The sequence below is a fragment of the Protomyctophum bolini genome (assembly GCF_963924005.1).
Source record: "Protomyctophum bolini genome assembly, chromosome: 9".
Lineage (NCBI taxonomy): Eukaryota > Metazoa > Chordata > Actinopteri > Myctophiformes > Myctophidae > Protomyctophum > Protomyctophum bolini.
Genome location: NC_137870.1, coordinates 5,141,842 through 5,147,928, shown reverse-complemented (window position 1 = coordinate 5,147,928; position 6,087 = coordinate 5,141,842).

Below are 6,087 nucleotides of genomic sequence, written 5' to 3'. Positions count from 1 at the left end.
CGGCCCACCGGGAATATGCCGAGTACGTCCTATGGCCTGAATACTTGCCATAGTGGTTGCAACTGTATTAATTGATTGACCGAGCCCCGTGGTGGGTGTTCTGCTCTGGTTTCGGTGAAATATTAAGTAGTTCCGTAGTTCTTCTATATGGAGAACAACATCGGGTCATCTTAATAATAATAATAATAATAATAATAATAATAAAACTTTATTTGTATAGCACCTTTCATGACATGAAATGCAGCTCAAAGTGCTTTACAGAAAAATGGAGAATAAAAGAAAAGCAAGGCAACAACATTAAAAACAAGCAGTAATGCAATACAGTGAGGACATGAATAACAAAAATAAAAAATAAAAGATCAATTAAAAGCAATGTTGTAGAAGTGGGTCTTGAGCTGAGCTCTAAAAATGTCTACAGAGGCTGCCTGACGAAGGTAGGCCTACAGTGGGAGCTTGTTCCATGCCGACGGCCCGTAGAAGCAAAAAGCTGCTTCCCCGTATTTTTTAGTTGCCATTTTTTTTGGCAAAGCGAGCAGGCCAGCAGTGGAAGACCTTAGGGGGCGGTTTGGGACATATTTAGGCAGGCAGTCATGTAGGTAGGAAGGTGCGAGACCATTGAGAGCTTCATAGACAAGTAAAATAATTTTAAAATCAATCCTAAAAACAACCGGAAGCCAGTGCAGTGATGCCAAGTAATATGTTCTAATATGAGTAATATGTTCTAGTAATATGTTCTAATATGAGTAATATGAGTAATATGTTCTCTCAGAATCGTCTCATATAATAATTGTGGTCCAAAAATAACTGTCCCTTTTCGCTTTTTACAGATTATGAAAGAAGTACATTTCTAAATGATGTCATTGAAATGACATGGCCTGAGAAAAAGCCAAGACAAACAATGTGACGCTCTTTGGACAATCGCAACCATTCACAGTACAAACACGACGAGGTGGACAACAACATTGTGTGTGTGTGTGTGTGTGTGTGTGTGTTGAAATAGCCGATCTAAATTGGGGTCTAATTGTGGTCCAAAAATAACTGTCCCTGCGATATTATCGGGAGATAATGATGCTCTGTATCATTTTTTTTTTTTCGCTTTTTACAGATTATGAAAGAAGTACAGAATGTACGATTTCTAAATGATGTCATTGAAATGACATGGCCTGAGAAAAAGCCAAGACAAACAATGTGATGCTCTTTGGACAATCGCAACCATTCACAGTACCAGTAAGACGCGCAAACGCGGGAAGCGAACGCAGCACGTACATATTTGTGTTTTGGACGTATAGCTGCTTTGGGGACTCCTTATATGGTTATGGCTGAGTCGTGGTGACGTAATCACTCAGCTCCATATATGGGCACAAAAGCGGGACAGACAGACACACACACAGACATGATCTGCTAGGTCTCATAGTAAGTGCTCACTGCGTTCGCAACAAACACGACGAGGTGGACAACAACATTGTGTGTGTGTGTGTGTGTGTGTGTGTGTGTGTGTGTGTGTGTGTGTTTTTACGAGTGAAAAAAAGCTAGTATACGAACATTGTTCGTCTTAGTATTGGTAGACGAAATCAACATTGGGTCCCAGTTGAAGGGTTCCGTTTTTTTCGGCCGCGCTTTGTTTTGGTTCCCCCAATCCATCCCCATTTAAATGCTGAATCTACTAGTTTAGTCGCCAGTCGCTATATACGAGTCGCAATAGAAGATGGATATACCAAAGAAACTATTCCTATATATGAGCTAAAACTACGCCGTGTCATGGGTTTTAATTGGACAGGCCCTAAAATTACGATGTAGGAATTATTAGTGTGGTTGTTGCCTATAGGCCAAAAAATAAACGGCCTCCTGGTGGCGCTACAACATGCCCATGTGAAAACTCTGGGGCAGAGGTTCTGCTGTGCCATCCAGGGAGTGAGTGAGTGAGAGTGAGAGTGAGAGTGTGTGTGTGTGTTTTCGCCACGACGGTGCCGGAGATTAGCTCACAACGTGTCAAATGTAGATCAGCTATAGTTCAACCATTTTAAAATGTTTTTCAAAATAGTAAAAAAAAAAAAATCACACCTGTGTGAACTGAGTGGTGCAACTCCTCTCCACCCCTCCTCTCTCTCTCTCTCTCATTAGCACTGCAGGCAACAATGCAGCACTATCTCTCTCTCTCTCTCTGTTTCTGGCACAACAGCGCCCCTACTGGTACTCATAGTCATACTGGTGCTCATAAACACACATTAAGGGGTGGCGCAAGATATAGCCCCTGTCTCTCCCCATGGCTTCGGCCTTCGGTGGAGACAATAAGTAGCTTAATATTTTAATGGTTAACCCAGAGACTTTTAGAGAGAGAGAGAGAGAGAGAGAGAGAGAGTGAGTATTGAGGGGTCAGAACACAGAGCTCGAGAGCTGTTCATGCAGCCTGGAGAGTGACAAGCTGGAGTTTGAAATGCATCGTTTTCAACGAGGGCGGTGAAAATATCAGCAATTCTATAGGCATGTGTGCAAACGTGGTCTCTGTAATGCTTATGTTGTACTATTACTATATAAAAAAAAATACATCTAAAATAAAAGGGATTTAAGATCATTAAAACTGTCTCAGTGCAACATGAAGCCTTATGAGGCCTCCCCAATATAGCTGCTGCCCGAGTCCAGTGCATTCTGCCAACTATACATAAAGAGACAGACAGTGGGTGGGTATGACACCTTCAGTCAAAATGTAAGTAGCCTTGCAGAGCCATGAGGCCCATAGGGGCAGGAGCCCATCTCCTGTTTCTGTAGCGTGAGGCAGCTTCAGAAACAGGGGTATGACCCGGCCGGGGATCGCACCCCGACCTCCCAGACTCCGGGTGAACACTCTAACCACAAGGCCACTGAGCTGGTCAGTCAAAATCTACTGTCCATAAAAGGTTCTCAATAATGGAATGAGGTCCCCCTTTTAAAAGAATCTTGTGATCGTGTGTGACGCTCAGTCCAAAATAGAGTAAACCTACCCTAATAATAGCTTAATCTTTTCTTATTTTTTGTATTCTTACTAGTCTTATTACGTTTGAAATGTACTAGGTATTTGTATGCTGTGTCCTGTATGTCAGTCCTGTTTGTATTGTTTGATGTTTGGGGAGGGAGCAGTAGTTTAGTTAGACTAGTCATTGTTCTGGGGACTGCAGATGGAAATTAGCATGTTTTGCTAAATCTGATATATTTACACTGCATTTGTCATGTAATGTTCATCAATATACACGGTCCCGACTAAATAAACTAATAAAGTGAACGGAGTTGTGGCAACTCTCTCCTCTAAACGGTGCTGGGTTAACCCAGCAGCTAAAGATTCTAAAGACAGAGTTCCTAGCGCTTACCTCACCGGTGGCTCTCCATCCAATACATACAAAAAAAGCTCAACTCAAAACACGTTTAAAATATTGTATTCAATGTGTGGAATATGACAATATCACAACACAAACACATCAAGCAGCCGTTTCTTACAAATATTCAGTTAGCCTTTTTTCTTACAAATATTATACAAAAGTTTTGTTTGAGAAAAAAAGAAATGCACAAAAGGTGACCCCGCAATATTCAACCATCAAATTAAAAAATATATATACACATGCAAGCATGAAAAGCCTGGTTTCTCTCACAGTTTACCAATGAAAACATAAAATAAACTAAAATAAAAGAGTATAAAAGGCAGTCATCGTCTGGAACATTCCAGTATGTCTCTCTCACGCACGCACGCACGCACGCACGCACACACACACACACACACACACACACACACACACACACACACACACACACACACACACACACACACACACACACACACACACACACACACACACACACACACACACACACACACACACACACACACACACACACACACACACACACACACACACACACACACACACACACACACACACACACACACACACACACACACACACACACACACACACACACACACACACACACACACACACACACACACACACACACACACACACACACACACACACACACACACACACACACACACACACACACACACACACACACACACACACACACACACACACACACACACACACACACACACACACACACACACACACACACACAGGGTCCCTGGAGTCTACAGTCTACAGCAGGTATCTGACATGCATTGATATGTTACTTATCTCCCTGAGATTCCCAAAGTAAACATCGATGTTACAACGTGAGAATGTAAGTAGTTGGTTTCACATGTAAAAGAATTACATGCCTCGAGTGAAAAGTCCACCAATACTGTATGGCAAAATCGTTACGCGACGAGTTAAATAAATCGCCTTGTGATCGGTTGTCAAGTGGGGTAGGGAGGGAGCACTCTGTGAGGTGACCACCGAACTACAACATGAGTGTTATAATGTTATAATCATGAGTTGCCCATGTCTGTGTACTTGAACTTGAGATACAGTGTACTTGATATGTATTGTGTACTGCCTGAACTGTAGCATACTTTATATATAGGCTACGAGAGACATCTCGGTGGCAGCAAGGTCAGCCTTGCTGCAGTATAGGCACGTTATTTTGTCTCATATCATATTATCACGTCATCGTCTATAAAGTATGCTACAGTTCAGGCAGTACACTGCATCTCAAGTTCAAGTACATGGGCAACTCATGATTATAACAACGAGCCGAGGTGAAGAGCAAACCACCGCCACCGCCCCAGCCCTTCTCTCTGTTTTTACTCACCACCGCTCAACGTTATTTCAGCTCCGGGGGTGGTCAGCTCATCACCGGAGCGGTGGTCACCTCACCACCGAAAATCCAGACTATGAATGAGCCTTCTTGAGCTGTTGGAAATCCCATCCTACAATGCCATTACTTTTCGGTTTTCTGTACAGTTCCAATATTGAGGATTAACTGCGTAAAGTACCATGAGTTAACTGTTGTGTATTGTGCATTCCCCTTACCTTTTGAAACGGTTTGAAATACGAATGACAAATGGCATAAAATTACATTCTCACAAATAACTAGTAGTGCAACTTGACGTTAGTACCTATAAAACTCCTATTCTACACAACGTATTATTAGCTCATGAAGATTTTTTTATTTTATTTTTTGCTTAGGCAGCAGTTCAGTGAATCACATCACACCCAGCTTCGGCAGTCTGCACATAACCACTAGATGGTGCTGTGGCACTGATTGAGTTCCGGCCATGTAAGTCCCCTAACCTCATATCAGTCTTAAAGGTAGTGTAGGTGATATTTTTGGGTTAAAAAAACAAAACAACTTTTGTTTAAAAAGGTTACTATATTCTGATAGTAGTGGTAGAGGGCGGGGCTTTGCTAAAGGTGAATTCCACGTGTTTGATCTGTATCCTGATTGGATAAAATTGCTATTCCAGTTTCGGTTTCTGAAAATGCATTTTCTGTTTAATTAATAAAAAGCTGGAGAGACATGAGAAACTCCTGTTACTTAAACACTCTACAGCAATGAGTACTATCACAATACAGAGTGTTTTAAAAAGACCCCTGGCTATAAAAGACAAATATGCCTTAAAACATCATACTTGCCTTATATAACTAAAATTAAAAAATAAAAAACACCTTAAATATTGTATTTCTTTCATAAAAAGAAAATGTTTCACTCAATGGGAACTGCTCCTGTCGCAAGTTGATGATGTCATATGTCCATGTGTGGTCCCGCCCTGTGTAAAGTACGTGCTAATAAAAGTATTTAAAATATTGCTTTGATGCTTATATTAACCTTAGGAAGTATTAAGTTGTTTCTTTTCAGCATATGCATTCCGTACATTCCACAGGGCTAGACCACACATGGACTTTATGGACCACATGCTCATATAGTGTTGAACAACGACCCAACATTACATACTAAGCATTCTGAATGTATATATTCAGGAGAACAAATGAAAGCAGAAAAAATGCAGGCAAACTATCCTCAGGCTCCATCACAAAAACATATTTAAAAGGATATTTTAGGGAAAAGAAGAAGAAAAAAATGTAAAAGGAAATTACATCTCCGAAATGCATTTAACATCGTATGACAAATTATTGTCCAGGAGATCTCCCCATGTGGGCTCTTTGCCCATTGACT